The 19,561-nt window shown below is 45.2% G+C and overlaps 1 pseudogene; it reads left to right on the top strand.

Moving 5' to 3' along the window:
* The first annotated feature begins 1,860 nt into the window (after window positions 1-1,860).
* LOC125519349 (protein INVOLVED IN DE NOVO 2-like) lies at window positions 1,861-7,129 on the top strand (annotated as a pseudogene).
* Window positions 7,130-19,561: the final 12,432 nt, after the last annotated feature.

Genomic DNA, 19,561 nt, shown 5'->3' with positions numbered 1-19,561 from the left:
CCTGATCCACACAAGCAAATAAAAAGAATGTCAACAACTCCTCCACTGCATTATAGGACATTAAGTTGTACTAGTAACAATAATGAGAAGTTTGTGAATAAATATACCAAAATTTATAGGGTTGTTAACAAAGCATATTTTCCATCTGTGTGAACATCATAATTATACTAAATCCCATAGTGATTAAATATCTGGATGTATTTTAACAAATTCTATAGTTGTCAACAAATTCCAAGAGAACTTGAAATTTCTGAACCTTCCACTTTCAGTCGATGATGGGCTGGCTCGTTGAAAAAAAAATCAGGAATGCAAGCATAACCTTGACTAGACTGGATGCTCAATATCCTGTACAACTATGAGTAAAAGCAAACTAAACATCACCAGTTTCCTACTGAAAGTTTGAACTTATGTATGTCAGAGTGGCTGGTGAGTGGTGACTATGTATTTTCGGGTTATACAGAAAATAAGGGCAAGATCAGAAGACAGCATGTTGCAAGACATTGAACAAAGCAAAAAGATTCAGATAAAGAGTAGAGCAAATACATGAAGATTCAGATTGAGCCACTTACTGGTGGGTGTGAGGGGGAGTGGACGCTGCCTACCCATGGACTGGTGCCCGGTGTTGGGCGTCACCGGCTGCTCGACGGAGGGTGCCGCTGCAGGGGGCGGTGGGGCAGGGAGGCATCGGGCAGGATCGGCACACCGCAGCGGAGGGTTTCCAGGGAGGCGGCACACCGCTGGAGGGGGTGCCGGGCTGGAACCCTTGCGGTAGGAGCGAATCCAGGGAGGCGGGCCGGTGATTGCTTCCCTGTTGGATTGGGGCCGCCGCGGGATATTGCGATGGGCAATTTACCAAATTATTAGTGACGAATCTACCCTTGGAAAAATTAACTGGTCCCACCAAAAATTGTACCGGTCCCACCGTTAAATGTAATTTTCCGTAATTTTTGTTTTGTAACTCCTTGTAACTCCTATTTTCCACCGTCGGATTAAGGTGAATGGACGGCTCGTAAAATCGCCAATCACTGTAACAGTTGTAATTTAGAAGACCAAAGCCGTTAGGTTCTATCTGGACTAATGACATTTGTATGACATCTGTTTATCTCCTGTTTTGGGATCGATTAAAGTAAGTGTACATGGGTGTTATGATGCAGATTGCGCACAATCAAGACTTAGGGTTGTAGCTAGGTGTTCAAGTTTTAGGTGCAGCTTGATAGTTTATTCCACTTGCAGAGATAGTGGATATGGTAGCATATATTGAAAAGGTTTAACCATTCTCTTTCCGATTGTTCATCTATTGTCCAAGCTTTGAATGATATAAGTTGGAGGTTTTATCTTACTTAACTATCTATCATTCTAAAGTATGTTCAAATAAGAATCATTTATTCATCACTTTGTCCTTTTAGGAGTCAGTTGATGAGTAAAACATCAACTTTAGGCAATATTTTCCGCAGCAACGCGCGGGGTATCATCTCGTACAGTCTATAGTGAAATCCCAAAAAGGTCTTATATTTAGGATCGGAGGGAGTAAATCAGAGTCTTGCCGCTACCGAGTCTGTTACACTAGCAGGTTACGTGCATGCACACATCCATCATCGAGTAATTCCTTGCATTTCTTCTTCTGTTTTGACGATGACAATGACGATGGTTGCTCGTACATCTACCAAAATCTTCTTCCTAAGTTTCGGCCCTCCAATGCACCCTTCCCTTGCTGCCTGTGACCAGAAAACCTAGCCGCCTCGGGTGTTCGTTAAATGGACTGACTCATCTTCATTGGGCCTTACCCTACAACCCTAGGTTGGTTAGTTTGTTGGCGTCTGCGGAAGGCGGCGCCAGTCTGGCCAGCAGCCGCGCGGGTCCATGGATTCCGACGAGGCACCTGATGAGCGGTACCTCTTTCCATCTTTCCATCTCTCCAGATTTCGCTTCGTATCCGGGGAGGCAGGTGCAATTGAGCGTCTCTGCTTTTCCGATTTCGGTAGGATTCGCGAGGCAGGGGGTTTCCGGAGGTGCGACCGGAGCAGCAGCAGCAGCAGCGATACCCTGCGTCGGCGTCACGCTGTTCTAGCATGCTCACATGCTAATGGACATGACCGCTGCCTCACCAAGTGGGTGAAGGACGAAATGCCGGACCCGCCGCCGGCCGCGGAGCCTAGTCCTGTCCATAACAGAGAGGAGCATTTCATGTGGCCGTGGATGGGGGTGCTGGCCAACGTGCCCACTGAGCGGAGAGGTGGGAGGTAAATCGGGGAGAGGGGGAACTGCTTCAAGGAGCAGCTCGCCGCCTTCTGCCCACACAAGGTCGTGCCTTTGTGGAGCCACAGAGGCCACACCGGGAAATCCATCGTCGAGTTCGGGAAGGAGTACGCCTCTCTCGGCCACGCCCTTCAGCTTCGAGAACCACTTCGAGGCGCGGGGCCGTGGCAAACTGGGCTGGGAGGCGAGCAGGTCTCGAGGAGCGCCGGAGATGTTTGGGTGGGTTGTGAGGGCCGACGATCGACGGACGCTGGGGCTGGTCGGGAAGTACCTTCAGAGGAATGGCGATTTGAAGTCTGTTGCAAAGACCGACAAGACCGACAAGCTGGTGGCCAATTTGGCCAGCCAGATTGAGGTGAAGGCCAAGCATGTCCAGGAGCTCGAATCTAAGTACAGTGAGAGGACTACATCAATGGACAACGTGATGGAGGAGAAGGAGCAAAATCCAAGCAAAATCTTTCTGTTTATATGTGCTCTGTTTCCATCGCAAATTTTTTTATGTGCTTTGTTTATATGCATTTCTCTGCTTTGAGCATTGGGACCTTCTGAACTTGCATTGCCACCAGAAATCCACAAGATGCAGCAACTTGCTCGTCGGCACTCGCAGATGATTATCGATGAGAATCAGAAGGTCCGTTCGGAACTGGATTGCAAGATGCAGGAGATGCAGGTTCTTGAGCTCAAATCCAAGCACCTTGATGAGCTTGCTGTGCATAGCAAATCTGACAGAAGGAATCTAGAGAAGGAGAAGGAAAAGGTTCGTGCCAAATGTCTTCCATAGAAAAATGATATGGAAATTACTTTGTGTCATATCTTTTTGGTTGATCGTTTCGGTGCTTCTTTCTAGATTATGCTGCAAGAAAAAAAATCACCACAAACTTGCTTTGTTGAAAATAGTTGATGTGTTCAGAACCCAATAACCACGATATAATTGTAAGGACTGTACAAGAACAATGCTCAGGATGCTACTTGAGTGATACCTCAGCCCAAGATAGAACACATATGCACATAAACGAGAGACAAATGTTTTTTTTTCTTTCAATTTTAGGGTAATTTTTAATCATTAATCCCCATAATTAGAGAGTTCCATTAGGCCTAAAGACAAAAGACACTACCCTAGTGTTCTTTCTGTTACTGCATCTTGTGTTGTGGCTGCTACCGAAAGCAAAAACATATTGCTGCAAACAAGGCACACTTATGAAAGTCTTTCACCGATCAAACAAGATCTAAGACTTAATTCTAAATAAATTACTAGACTGTAGGCATTTCACACATTTAAATGGTTCGGTAACAACACAATGCACAGTTGATGTTTTTATTATAGATTAGGATACGTGCGTTGCACGTGCATGTTTACTAGTTACTGCAAACAAGGCACACTTATGAAAGTCTTTCACCGATCAAACAAGACCTAAGACTTAATTCTAAATAAATTACTAGACTGTAGGCATTTCACACATTTAAATGGTTCGGTAACAACACAATGCACAATTGATGTTTTTATTATAGATTAGGATACGTGTGTTGCACGTGCATGTTTACTAGTTGCTGCAAACAAGGCACACTTATGTTAACACTAGAAAAAATGCCCGTGCGTTGCAACGGGAGAAAATAACTTTCTTAACATAAACTAATATAATAATAATTATTTAATTTTTGGTCGACATGAATTATTCCCAACATTAAAAAGATTTGTGTTTTCAACCATACTGTCTTTGCAAAAACAATTAATGCGTTCATGGATTTCCTAGTTCTGGAAGGAAAGGGGTTGAAGGAGTAGTGGAATAATGTCAACTATTGATGTTCTGTTCATGGTGTGAGAGAGCTTTGAAACTGTAATAACTTGAGGCTCACTGATCTAAACTCTTACGAACCAGTCTAACAAAGTGACACGAAATATTACATAGGAGCTATATTTCAATGACTACGCCAAGGTGATGATAGAATTTGCAATCTCTAGTTCACGTCCGTGGATGGCATGGATCGCGGTGCACGGGAACAAGAATAACGGTCGTACCTGGGACATAGTCTAGGAGGTTGACGACATCTGGATGAGTATATTGGTATGAGTAATTAAAAATTCATAAATTGAATGTGACATAGGCTTGAGACGATTGACATAGAATGAAAGGCAAAATTAATCATTCACGAAGCGCGAGTCAAGTTCTTGTTTATCTGAATGGATTTTTTATTGTTGTTGTGGTCGTATGTGTTAGGCTAAAAGAGGTCTAATTGTTGAAGGCGTGAAAAAAGCACGGTCCAATATCGGGTATGTGTGTGCACGTCCATCATCGTGCATGTGAATATACTTGCAGCCCAAAGGTCCATCCTTCCTTTTAGTTCGCCTCATCCTTTCCTTTTTAATAGGAATTATTCTTCCTTTTTAGTTCGCCCAATCCTTCATTATAGCCTTTAACCTGAAAGCGTAAATTCACGGGAAGAAGCGTTTTGTGACGGTGAACCCACGGAGTCAATCCGTGCTTTATTATTAGGGAAAGATGTGGTTAATCCAGAGAGAGACATAATGAGGGAGAAAAACTGATGAGATGATCAGACCCCATGTCCATCTGACAAAAAAACTGCCATTAAAAATGCATCTTTCTGTTTACATTTTTTTGTCATTCGACATTTCGATTTAGAATATTTCGACAATTTCAGCAAAATGCATGGAACTTGTTCTTTAATCTCTAGACAGGGCATGCTTTTAGGTATCCCCCCCCCTCAGTTTTTCTGCATAACACTCATGTAAGGCTGTTGTGGTGAATACAGAACATGATCAAAGCAAAACATCCCAAGATGGCAAAACTAGAGCAACAGAAGGCCGGCGAAAATGTGTTGAAGCTTGTGGAGAAACACAAGGTTTGTGCCTTGATATATTGTTTTACTTGACTTCTTTAGATGCTAATTCATATGACTGTCTGATGACCCACAAGTATAGGGGATCTATCGTAGTCCTTTTGATAAGTAAGAGTGTCGAACCCAACGAGGAGCAGAAGGAAATGACAAGCGGATTTTAGCAAGATATTCTCTGCAGGCACTAAAATTATCAGTAACATGTAGTTTTGTGATAAGATAAATTGTAACGGGTAACAAGTAAATAAAGTAACTAAGGTGCAGCAAGGTGGCCCAATCCTTTTTATAGCAAAGCACATGCTTGGACAAACTCTTATATAAAGCAGAGCGCTCCCGAGGATACATGGAAATTATTGTCAAGCTAGTTTTCATCATGCTCACATGATTCGCGTTCGTTACTTTGATAATTTGATATGTGGGTGGACCAGTGCTTAGGTGTTGTCCTTCCTTGGACAAGCCTCCCACTTATGATTAACTCCTCTCGCAAGCATCCGCAACTACAAAAAAGAATTAAGGTAAATCTAACCATAGCATGAAACATATGGATCCAAATCAGCCCCTTACGAAGCAACGCATAAACTAGGGTTTAAGCTCCTATCACTCTAGCAACCCATCATCTACTTATTACTTTCCAATGCCTTCCCCTAGGCGCAAACAATGGTGAAGTGTCATGTAGTCGACGTTCACATAACACCACTAGAGGAGAGTAAACATACATCCCATCAAAATATCGAACGAATACCAAATTCACATGACTACTTATAGCAAGACTTCTCCCATGTCTTCGGGAACAAACGTAACTACTCACAAATCATATTCATGTTCATAATCAGAGGGGTATTAACATGCATAAAGCATCTGAACATATGATCTTCCACCGAATAAACCAACTAGCATCAACTACAAGGAGTAATCAACACTACTAGCAACCCACAGGTACCAATCTGAGGTTTTGAGACAAAGATGGATACAAGAGATGAACTAGGGATTGAGATGAGATGGTGCTGGTGAAGATGTTGATGGACATTGACCCCCTCCCAATGAAAGGATCGATGGTGATGATTTTCCCCTTCCGGAGGGATGCTTCCCCGGCAGAACAGCTCCGCCAGAGCCCTAGATTGGTTCTGCAAAGGTTCCGCGTCGATTGGTTCCTCCTCGAGGGGCGCGCCCAAGGGGATGGGGCGCGCCCTCCATCCTTGTGGCTAGCTAGTGCTCCCCCTCTGGTTCTTTCTTCGCCCAATATTTTTGATATATTCCAAAAATAATCTCCGTGAAGTTTCAGGACTTTTGGAGTTTTGCAGAATAGGTCTCTAATATTTGCTCCTTTTCCAGTCGAGAATTCCAGCTGCCGGCATTCTCACTCTTCATGTAAACCTTGTAAAGTAAGGGAGAATAGGCATGAGTATTGTGATATAATGTATAATAACAGCCGATAATGCAATAAATATCAATATGAAAGCATGATGCAAAATGTACGTATCAACTCCCCCAAGCTTAGACCTCGCTTGTCCTCAAACGAAAGCTGATATCGACAAATATGTCCACATGTTTAGAGATAGAGGTGTCGATAAAATAAAATACTGACATGAGGGCATCATGATCATCTTTAGAACAGCAACATATATTGTCATATAATTTTTTATGCTAAAGTAACAACTCCTTCACAAGGTAAAGTATGAATTAGAAACTTCATTGAAAATTAACAAACTATGATCTTGGTCATTGGAACAATTGCAATTTATCATAACATCAGAAAGTATGCGAATCCCTGAACTTTCTATAGCATAGTACTAGTGCCACGGGCATGAAATGGTTGGTCCCCGTGTATGTGTATTTTGGTGTAGTTTCTCTCCGCGGTGCATTACAACATTAATGAACTTTTTTACATTAATATTCTCTTCATATCCAAAATGGACCAATGTCGTTTATCGAATGGTGTGTGTGAATTGTTTGTCAGGAAATCCTCCGCGAGGACGGCAAGAAGCTGCGGGAGCTGAAGGAGAAGTACGGCGAGGAGTGATACGTCTCCAATGTATCTATAATTTTTGATTGTTCCATGCTATTATATGATCTGTTTTGGATGTTTAATGGGACTTAATATGCTCTTTTATATTATTTTTGGGACTAACCTATTAACCGGAGGCCCAGTGCAAGTTTCTGTGTTTGTTTGCCTATTTTAGAGTTTCGCTGAAAAGGAATACCAAACAGAACGAAACCTTCGCGCTGATCTTTCTTGGACCGAAAGCAATCCAGAAGACATGGAGTCGAAGTCTGGAACGCCACGAGGAAGCCATGAGGCAGGAGGGCACGCCTAGGGGGTAGGCGCGCCCCCACCCTTGTGGGCCCCTCGTAGCTCCACCGACGTACTTCTTTCACCTATATATACTCTTATACCCTAGAAACATCAGGGAGAGCCACGAAACCACTTTTCCACCGCCGCAACCTTCTGTACCCGTGAGATCCCATCTTGGGGCTTTTCCAGCGATCTGCCGGAGGGGGAATCGATCACGATGGGCTTCTACATCAGCACCATTGCCTCTTCGATGAAGCGTGAGTAGTTTACTGATATGTATCCAACGTATCTATATTTTTGATTGTTCCATGCTATTATATTATCTGTTTTGGATGTTAATGGGCTTTATTTTACACTTTTCTATTATTTTTGGGACTAACCTATTAACCGCAGGCCCAGCCCGAATTGTTGTTTTTTGTGCCTATTTTAGTGTTTCGTAGAAAAGGAATATCAAACGGAGTCCAAACGGAATGAAACCTTCGGGAATGTGATTTTTGGAACAAACGTGATCCAGAGGACTTGGAGTGGACGTCAAGCAATCAATGAGGAGGCCACGAGGCAGGGGGCGTGATAACCCACAAGTATAGGGGATCGCAACAGTTTTCAAGGGTAGAGTATTCAACCCAAATTTATTGATTCGACACAAGGGGAGCGAAAGAATATTCTCAAGTATTAACAGTTGAGTTGTCAATTCAACCACACCTGGAAACTTAATATCTGCAGCAAAGTGTTTAGTAGCAAAGTAATATGATAATAATGGTAACCGTAGCAAAAGTAATATTTTTGGGTTTTGTAGTGATTGTAAAAATAGCAACGGAAATGTAAATAAGCGAAGAACAATATATGGAAAAGCTCGTAGGCATTGGTGATGGAGAATTATGCCGGATGCGATCGATCATGCAACAATTATAACATAGGGTGACACAGAACTAGCTCCAATTCATCAATGTAATGTAGGCATGTATTCCAAATATAGTCATACATGCTTATGGAAAAGAACTTGCATGACATCTTTTGTCCTACCCTCCCGTGGCAGCGGGGTCCTATTGGAAACTAAGGGATATCAAGTAGAGGCATACTAGTGACATTCTGTTTGTCTATGTATTCACACATGTATTATGTTTCCGGTTAATACAATTCTAGCATGAATAATAAACATTTATCATGATATAAGGAAATAAATAATAACTTTATTATTGCCTCTAGGGCATATTTCCTTCAGAAGAAGAGGGCGGCCTCTGAAGAGCCGAAGGAGGAGGCGCCCAAGAGGGGGATAATGATCCTCCAGGATAGTTCGGACTCTGACACCGAACTGGCCTCCAAAAAACCTCCCAGGGCGAAGCCCCTATCCGAAACGTAAGTATCTAAATACTTACTGTTTTGGTTTTCCTATTTTCATTATATAAGTTACCATGTTATGCATTTTTCAGCCCTCCCTGCGACCTCCCGAACCCCTCGCTATCGGAGGGGAGTTCTTTGCACCTGAGATGGCAGAGAGCGAGACGCTGCCACGTGCCCCCTCGCCCCTCACCGCGGATGACACCGAGGTGTTATCCCGAAGGGCCTCTCCTAGCCACAAAGGGGTGGGTGAGGCCGTCGAGAAGGCGCCCGAGGGTAACACCTCGGTCGCCGAAGACATGGGGGAGGCCACCCCCATGGCAACTGACGGTGGGGACCGTCAATAATCCGGGGCCTAGCCGGGCACTCTCCCGGAGACCGATGTGGCTCTGGGATCGAGCGAGCAGCTCCTTTCGAAGGAGGGGGTAGCATCAGCTCCATCGGCGACCTCCACTAACCTGGAGGCGCCGAACACTCTAGTGTAGGCACTGCAACATGCTTCCATCGTGGAGGAGCACCGCATCCCGATGGGTGCGGTAGTAGAGAAGGTTCAATCCGCCAAGAGCGGACTGAATGAAGCTTTTACCATCCTACTGACAGGCTTCGAGGTATGCGACGTAATGCTCTAGACGCTTTTTTTCATATAAAGGAATATAGATGTGCATAGACAGTATCCCCTGAGACTCTACCTGGTTTTGAGAAAACCCGGACAAAGGATCACATAATATTTGGAAATAGATAACATACTTGTCTATTTTGTAAAATGCTTCCCTATTGGTGGCAACCGCCTAGGCCACCGAAGTTCCCGAGCTCAGTCGGAAACTGAAGTTGGCCGATGAAGAAATCAACCGCGTGAACAAGCGGTTTGATGATACGCATGATATGCGTATTGAAAAGTTTGGTTATATATCGTAAGCGATAGTGTATATTCAGAGATGAACTCATATACTGCTTTTGTTTATGGGCATAGTTGGAGCAGCCGAGGTCGAAACCCTCTAAAGCATCCTTGCCCAAGCCCAAAAGGATGCGAAGGCAAACAAGGCAGCCGCTGACAAAGCGGCTGCAGAACTGAAGACCGAACAGGCCGCCCGCCGACAACACGAAGCTTGGGTGGCCGAGGTCGAGCAGGAGGTAAAGGACGCCATCCTCAAGTGCGAGGGTTTGGAGGAGAAGGCTTCGGCTCAATCTTCCAAACTTGCAAAAGCACTCCAAGATGCTAAGGCCGCGCAGGTTGAGTCCCGAAGTGCTCGCGAGGAGATCCACCAGGCGAACCAAATAGCGGCTGGTAAGGTCTTTCTTTTGCAGAGTATTTTTGGAGGTCAGCGGTATGCATTACTTACACGGTTGTGGAGTTCTCCAGACGCGTTTGCGGATCTTCCGAAGAGTGCCGCTGATGCCGCATAGTTCTTCCGAGCCCAGGAGGAGAACTCAACCAAGAAGATGTTCTGGTCGTAGTTTCGTGAACCAGAGCATCCGACGTCACTGAACGACCAGATGAAGCAGATGATGGAGCTGCATAGGATGGCCGGCTTGGCCATGAAGGATCTAGCCGAATCAATTCCCATCAGCTACTTCAGTTTGGTGTGGCGACTCGTCGATGAGGTGCCTCGGGTTGAAGCTGTGAAGCGCTTGGCATGCATAGAGGGTGCTCGGATGGCCTTCGCCCGTGTCAAGATGCATTGGGCAAAGATGAAGGCCACTGATGTGGTGACCGCAGGCCCGCCTGAAGGCAAGGACCACCGCAAGCCGGAGAGATACTTTGAAGACGTCCTGACAGGTGCCCGAATAGTAGAGGGCCAATGCTCGAAGGACGTCATATTTGAGTAGATGTATCCGGGTTGTAAAAACTGTGTTTTGTGAACCCAGGGTTGTAATATATTGATGTCTTTGATCATAAGTTATTTTCCTCATGTGCGGTTGTTTTAATTCTGAAAGTTTGCCAGTCGTCGGCCTCATCCCCCATATAAATACTTCGGGGGTGTTTAGCCTTGAGCGTTACCACACTTTATCCAACGTCTTGGTCCGTGAAGGAGGTGTATGTGAGGTGAACTAGGCAATCGGACTATGCGGCTTTATTACTTTCACTTAGCCATAGGAGTTTGACGGTGGGGCGGAATATTAGCCCCTTGTATGAGTGCGGCAGTCCGAACTAAGGTGCCTTTACCACGTGGCTTGACGAAGACCAGCCCCTCATATAACATAGAGTAAATCACCAATGATTTGTAGTATAAGACTATGTCGCTGAATCGCTGACCAACTCTCGCCTTATCATGACAGTCAGTTTTTAGCTTTCTCTACCGAGGTATTTGACTGGACGAACCAGAAATACAATCGCAGTAATTCTCCCTTTATGACCTTAGCCGAACGAGCGACACGTAAGGTGGTAAGAACAGGAGCCGGGAAACCCAACTATAGACCAAAGACATGATTCGGAGCCGATGCATATAGTGCAATACTCGGGACGCCGAAGAGTACCCGATAGGTGTTCGGACTTGAGAACGTGCGGAGCCGAATACAGCCCCCGGTGTTTAAGACCGGACTAAATCATGAGTGGCAATCTGAAGTAAGGAGGGAATGCAGATGAAAGAAAAAGAAATTAGTACCAAACAAAAGTGGTGATCAACTGCTTCCTTTATATCTTGTATAATACGTCAAGACGTGCTATTAAAGATAATGCCATTAATATCAAGGCTATTTTACATGCTGAGAGTTTACACAAGGGAAAATTTTACACATGGCTGTTAGAAAAAGTAGTGGCTTGAAGGTCCTGATGTTGCCCTGCTGCACGTCTGCGCTGTTTCTCCTTGGTTAAAAAGTCCCTTGAGAGGAGAAGTTCATGGTCGTCTATAGGAAAGTGGAGCTGTAGAGAGTAGCCCCCGTACGACCGCAGATTTAGGCAGGTTTTAATGAACCTGTAGGTAAAAAAAAGAAAGAGAGAAAAAACGTTTAATTCCAAATAGGGTCAAGCCATACTATAGACCTTTTTCCGCAGCATGCCTCTGACGTTGCCCAAGGTATTTTGAGTGCGTAATTATGCACACGCGGTACGTATGCCGCGACCTTATGGGGAATCGGAGAAGGCTGAATTGCTAATCGATCTCCGGATCTGCCGAGCTGTCATGCTGTAATGCAGAGAGGACTCGCTTGGCGGTGTCAGGGGCCTTGATGCCCGACATGTTGTTCGGATTGATGAGGCTGTTCTGTACCTCGGCTGCGAGGGCCACGGTGTGCTCCTCAGTATGGAGGGAGTGCTCCATATTTCCATTGACTGTGATGACGCCATGCGGTCCGGGCATTTTGAGCTTTAGGTAGGCATAATGCGGGACTACATTGAAGTGGGCGAAGGCAGTTCGTTCGGGCAACGCGTGATAACCACTGCGGAAAGGGACGATATTGAAGATCAAGTCTTCGCTTCGGAAGTTGTCTGGAGAACTGAAGACTACCTCCAATGTTAAGGCGCCCGTACAACTGGCCTCCATGCCGAGTATTACTTCTTTAAAGGTAGTATTTCTAGGCTTAATTCTTGATGGGTCAATGCCCATCTTACGGACAGTGTCCTGATAGATCAGGTTCAGACTGCTGCCGCCGTCTATATGGACTCTAGTGAGATGGTATCCATCGATGATAGGATCAAGTGCCAGGGCCGCCGAACCTCCATGACGGATACTGGTCGGGTGGTCCCTGCGATTGAAGGTGATCAGACAAGCCAACCATGGGTTGAGTTTTGGGGCAACAAGTTCTACGGCGTAGACGTCCCTTAGTGCGCGCTTGCACTCCCTTTTTGGGATATGTGTGACATATATATCATGTTCACTATTTTCACCTCGGGGGAAACTTCTTCTGTCCCCCTGTGTTTGAAGGGCGGGGTTCATCATCGTCCTTGCTTTGAGGCCCTTTCCCCTTGTGTTCAGTATTTAACTTACCGGCCTGTTTAAAAACCCAGCAGTTTCTGTTGGAGTGGTTGGCAGGCTTGTCGGGGGTGCCATGAATCTGGCAAGGCCTGTCTAGTATCTTGTCCAAATTAGATGGATCATCTCTATTTCCTTTGAATAGCTTCTTCCACTGATTGGGTTTGGAGCCACTGAACCCGGCGTTGACCGCCGTATCTTAAGTTTCTTCATTGTTGTTCCGACGCTTATTTTTGTTATGCCGTGGCCTTCTGTTGCCATCCCTGGCTTCAGAGGTGCCAGGGTCGCTGGTATTGTTGCTTCTACGAGCCAACCAACTGTCTTCGCCCACACTGAAGCGAGTCATTAATGCAGTGAGAGCTGCCATAGTCTTCGGCTTTTACTGACCGAGGTGTCAGGCGAGCCATTCGTCGCACACGCTATGCTTAAAGGCCGCTAAGGCTTCGGTGTTCGGGCAATCACAATTTGGTTCTTTTTAATTAAGAACCGAGTCCAGAGTTTGGGGGCTGACTCTCCGGCTTGCTGGACTATGTGGCTAAGGTCGTCGGCTTCCGGTGGCCGGACATATGTGCCTTTAAAGTTATCTCGAAAAACGTCCTCTAAGTCCTCCCAACTACCAATGGAGTTCTCTAGGAGGCTATTTAGCCAGCGCCGTGCTGGTCCTTTGAGCTTTAGGGGAAGGTATTGTCGTGGTTTTGTCACTATAGTTGTCCTTCGTGTTAGGACTTAGTCGTGAGGCCAACGCATCTATACAGTAGCTTGAGAGGGGTTGAACGGGACGAGAGACACGAGGTTTTACCCAAGTTCGGCCCCTCACTGTGGAGGTAAAAGCCTACGTCCTGCTTCATTGATATTGATCATGATGATGCTCACGATTACAAGGGTGCTCTATCTCGAGAGCTATAGACTTATTTGTCTAACCATAACTTATGAAAACGTGTGGAACCTGTCCCTTTTGGGGAGCCTTGCCCCTCCTTATATAAGTTGAAGGGACCGGCCTACATGTAGAGTCCTAGTAGGATTAGGACTAGTCTCTTTTCTATTACAAGACGGATAGCAATCCAGGTCTTATTCAAACTGTTTAAGTCGGATATATAAAAGTTGTTAATCTATTCACCTTGAATGAACACAACGCGAATTAATAATCTATTCAACTTGATTTTGATTAACAAACTGTCAACTTGTATTCGCGTTGTTAATCTATTCAAACTGTTCAAGTTGTTAATCTATTCAAGATGCTCACGATATATAAAACAAAATTAATAATAATTTTGATTACTTTGTCAACTTGTATTCAAGTTGTTAATCGTTCGACTCGACTAAGTAGGCTTTCGCGTGGACTTTTTTCATGGAATATGATATGTTCAGGGTCGACAAAGTCCATGATAGGCATCAGAGTCGATTGACAATACCGTATCCACTACTTGGTCGGTTACGAGTTGCATCTGACTTAGTAAAGAACGAACGTAAAATTATTTCACTGATATGTAGGGCACCTATGTTTGAATTGTGCATCGTGGCAAATAGTCCTCTTTGGTAACCTTACGACTCAACTTTATGAGAAGAAACGATAGCCCTCGAGATTAACTCAAAGGTGCCGGATATATTTAATTGACTGGAAAAAATGAAATTTAAATATCAAAGTGACTTAGCTTGTTTTTATGATGTGGCATAAGCCAGCGAACCGTTGGGGTCGATGAGGCAGTGGAAATGGCAGGTTGGCGAAGGTAACTCAACGGAGATGAAGCCATAGTGGCCTAGACAGTGCGGTGATTCACGACAGAAGCCGTGAGCATGAGTGGAGTTTTCCCGGGCTCATGCTTTCTCCTCTTACTTGCACCTTCAGTCAAGGTAATGGACCTCCTAAGTAATATCAACTTCAGATCTCCAGGACTCATCATGTTGAACGCAAATTATCCTTTGTTTAAGGGTCAAGTCCTTTTGGGGTTTTCTTCGAGGCCTGACTCGGTATGATTCCCTTTTTCAATTTGCTCAAATGCTAGGGCAACTCGCAGGACACAGAGGCGAACGACTGTCAGGTCAATGGGGTAAGGATGCCTCGGGGACGGAGGCAGCGCACTGGCGGCTTAAGGCGCGGCGATGGCGACTGACGGACCAGCAGCAGTTAGCATGCGAGCGATAGGCTGGTGAAATCAGAAGTGATGCTAACGAGGGGAAAACCGCAGCGGTAGCTGAAGGCAGGCGTCCTTGCTTTCGGATGCGATCATTTGGACTGGATGGTTTACGCATGTGCTTGTGACCAGACAGTAAATTTGTACTGTACGATGTCCAAATAACCATGTATTGAGAGTCTGCATGCCTAATCCATATATCAGGCGGTAGCACTACTAGCTCATGGCAACGTCTTTTTCTTTTCCTTGGCCCAGAGCCCTTTCCCATGGGGAATCTTTGCTACAGATTGATTTCTTCTTCTTTTACGCTAGTCTAAACCGGACCGTTTTCGATTCACTAGTACACCAACCAGTCAAATATCCTGTAATTTGTTACTACAACGCTCAATCGTCTTGAGATTCGAATAGCCTTGCCTCGGTTGATGTTGCCTTGTTACTACAACGCCAAATCAATGCTATGACCTCTGCTATCTTTGGTAAGTGTCTGCTTATGTATGTTGCACCAGTCGATGAATCTTATAACTGACCAAAATGTTGATAAAATCTTTGGCAGACACTCGGATCGCTCATCTTGGTACAGATATGCGGATTAAGCTCAAAGCGGCATATACATTGGTTGAACAGCTATACTCTGGGTCTCAATGGGTTATTAGCACGGCGGCTTATAACAAACCGGCTCCAACTTTGATTAAGGAAACCCTTGAGAAGCTGGGCATGTTATCAGCCCGTATTGCCGAGTTGAAGAGAGCAGTTGCCCGAGCAGGAGCTTTAACCGCCCTTATTCGAGCCAAAGCCTGGATTCCAGACCTTGAAGTGGAGGATATCATCAAAGGATACCCAGGCGTTAAAGAAGACGGTTCAAACTTCGACAATGATGATCTTCGGCGGCTGACCAAACAGATGCGACCAGCAGCCAGCAAGTTGGCTGATGATACCGATTTGTCCCATTTTTAACCGTTTTATGATGCAGAAGGGAAAAGACAGTCGGCCGACAAGAACTTGTGCCTCCAATTTGTAAGCACACTTACGCTCCTGATATTAACCCTTCCAATCTTATCCATAAGGAAGCAGTGTTTCAAGCGTTAACTGGAATCGATTGGTCAACAGCTGATTTCCAGCGTCTGGGGAGGGATGAAGAAGTGCCTACACCAACTGACTCTCAACCGTCAAACCGTCGCAATGAAGAGTCCTGATCCGGTCGCCAGTTTATATGGCTACTACGAAAAACAATGATACTGTTTGAGCCGCTTTGAAGCTTCATGTAATAGGATAGCTGAAACTCCGATTATCTGCCATGCCATCGAGCATGTTTCGTAATTTTTTGTGACCATCTGTGCCGCCCTTTGGGATATATTTATGCATAACCCATGATGAATTGCATTCCTGGGTACAACAACTCAAAAGTATCTAGCGGTTTACCGCTAGACGTGTCATGATGTCCAAGAAGTATATAGTACATAGATAAATAATCAAGTGTTTGTACAAAAAGTAATGTACATAACATACCTCATTGGTTGACCAAACATGTATACGGCAAAGGTGTTAATACCAATCCGGAACGTTGATAACTCCATCTTCATAATACCGGTCTATATATTAAACCGGACCGGGATAACCACCAGATTTTCTTTATAACATTGGCGATTTAGCCAAACCAGACCGGATCAATGAACACCGGTTTATAATTGATCATGTGCCCACAACTTGTAGTTGAGAAGCAAGCCGGATCAAGGACACCGGTTTATCAAAAAATACTTATGATTTTCAAAAAACAAAAGTCAAACAGGAAAATATGCAAGGCTTTTTACGAGCTGCCAGGCTCCAAATCGAGCTTTTCATGGGATGCCAGGCCTATGAGTTAAACCATTTAACAAAGCCTTTTAAGATGGGTCTCCAATTAACCAATCATCGTTTTAACTGTGACAAGTTCAGGGTCTGTAAAAGATTGGCTTGTCAAACGTTCGATGGGTCATACCAGGATTACCTGGACAGGAGTGGCTTACTTGATGAAGGCAGGTTAACCCGGGTTTTTAGGTGAATACACCAGGCTTCCAAGCCGTGGCTTGATAGCCAATTACAAAGGTCCTTTCAAACTCTTTGTTGCTTTGCAAAAAGAGCCCCCAAGTAACTTTGTGAGCGATGCTCAGTGTGTGCCCATGTTTGAGTCTGCACTGTGTACAACACTCTCTTTGGCTCCATAAATTTTTTCCTTTGTGGCTTAAATGCCTATCAAGAGGTGTGGCTATGATGTGAGGACAGCCAAGCCCACTAGTGATATCCCTTCGTGGTTTAAAAACCGATCAAGAGGTGTAGCTGTAGTTCAAATATGACCAAGCCCCCTAGTGATTTTCTTTGTATCTATGCAGCTGCTAAAGCCGGAATAACAAAAACTCTGCTTTGTCAGTTAACATGTAAAAGCACACACATGATATAAAAAGAACAGATACCCCTCTTAAAACGGAGGCTCCGGTTTATTACATGATATATACACTGTCATAAATATGTACAGATGAAGAGCCTATGGCTTCAAGTATAGTAAGGCCGAAGAAGAGCTATGTTCCATGGCCGCTTGGTCTCTTCCTCCGATTGACGTGAGTCTTTATACTCTCGAACATGAATGAGGTAGTAAGATCCGTTGTGCAGATTTTTGCTTACCACAAAGGGTCCTTCCCAAGGTGGGGATAATTTGTGCATATCAGTCTGATCCTGGATGAGCCGGAGCACCAAATCACCTTCTTGAAAGGTTCTGGTTTTAACCCGGCGGCTGTGATAACGTCGGAGATCTTGTTGATAAATCGCCGATCGTGCTGCTGCAAGATCACGTTCTTCATCCAACAGGTCTAGTGAATCCTGACGTGCTTTCTCATTATCAGCTTCAACATAAGCTGCCACACGGCGCGAATCGTGACGGATGTCACTAGGAAGAATCGCCTCCGCTCCATAAACCATGAAGAAAGGTGTGTAACCCGTAGACCTATTGGGTGTGGTGTTGATGCTCCATAACACAGAAGGTAGCTCCTCAACCCAACAACCCGGCGTCCGCTTTAAGGGAACCATAAGCCTTGGTGTGATACCCCGTAGAATTTCTTGATTTGCCCTTTCTGCTTGACCATTAGATTGGGGGTGAGCCATCGACGCTAGATCAAGCCGGATGTGTTCACGTTGAAAGAATTCTTCCATCTCCCCTTTTGACAGATTAGTACCATTATCTGTTATAATGCTGTGTGGAAAACCAAACCGGAATATCACCTTCTTGATGAATTGAACCGCCGTGGCTGCATCACACTTGCTGAGTGGCTCTGCCTCCACCTATTTAGTGAATTTATCAACTGCTACTAACAGGTGGGTCTTTTTGTCCTTAGAACGCTTGAAGGGTCCAACCATATCAAGCCCCCAAGTTGCAAACGGCCACGTAATTGGAATCATCCGCAACTCTTGAGCTGGAACGTGCGCACGGCGGGCAAATTTTTGACATCCATCACATCTCTTGACTAAATCCTCCGCATCAGCATGTGCCGTCAACGAGTAAAAACCGTGGCGAAAAGCTTTGGCAACCAACGACTTTGAACCGGCATGGTGACCGCAATCCCCTTCATGGATTTCTCGCAAAATCTCACAACCTTCTTGAGGAGTAACACAGCGCTGAATTGCTCCTGAAACACTGTAACGATGTAACTCCCCGTTGAGTATGGTCATGGACTTAGAACGCCGGATTATCTGTCGAGCCAACGTTTCATCGTCTGGTAACTCGCCCTGGTTCATGTAAGCCAGATATGGGATCGTCCAATCCGGTATGGCATGCAGAGCTACCACCAACTAAGCCTCCGGATCAGGAATAGCCAAATCTTCTTCGGTTGGTACTTTGACTGACGGATTATGCAACACATCAAGAAAGACATTGGGCGGGACCGGTCTACGCTGGGAACGAAGACGACTTAAAGCGTCCGCCGCTTCATTCTTCCGCCGGTCTATATGGTCCACCTGATAACCTTTAAAGTGACCAGCCACTGCGTCCACCTCTCGCCGATATGCAGCCATGAGTGGGTCCTTAGAATCCCAAGTGCCAGATACCTGCTGAGCCACTAGATCTGAATCGGTGAAGCACTTAACCCGGCTCAAATTCATCTCCTTAGCCATCCGAAGACCGTGGAGCAAAGCCTCATATTCAGCTGCATTGTTAGTACAAGGGAACATTAAACAGAGGACATAACAAAACTTGTCACCTCATGGGGAAGTTAGTATAACTCCAGCCCCCGAGCCCTCCAACTGTCCAGATCCATCAAAATGAATAGTCCAATATGTATTATCTTGTCTCTCTTCAGGTGCCTGTAACTCCGTCCAATCATTGATGAAACCCACGAGTGCGTGGGATTTGATCGCTGTGTGGGGTATATATTTAAGCCCAAGAGGCCCAAGCTCGATAGTCCACTTGGCAATCCGACCAGTTGCTTCTCTGTTTTGAATGATGTCGCCCAGAGGAGCTGAACTGACCACTGTGATAGGATGGCCCTGAAAATAATGTTTAATCTTCCGGCTCGCCATAAACACCCCATACACCAGCTTCTGCCAATGTGGATACCTCTACTTTGACTGAATGAGCACCTCGCTGGTATAATAAACCGGTCGTTGAACCGGATATTCCTTACCAAGCTCCTTGCGCTCTACCACAATGGCTACGCTAACAGCCCGGGCAGTAGCAGCCACATATAATAATAATGGCTCTTTATCGATCGGCGCTGCAAGCACGGGCGGTTCAGCTAGCTGCCTCTTCAGATCCTCGA

The sequence above is a fragment of the Triticum urartu genome, chromosome 7A, assembly GCF_056163025.1.
Source record: "Triticum urartu cultivar PI428250 chromosome 7A, HENAU_Tu73, whole genome shotgun sequence".
NCBI lineage: Eukaryota > Viridiplantae > Streptophyta > Magnoliopsida > Poales > Poaceae > Triticum > Triticum urartu.
This window is presented reverse-complemented; position numbering and strand designations above follow the sequence as displayed.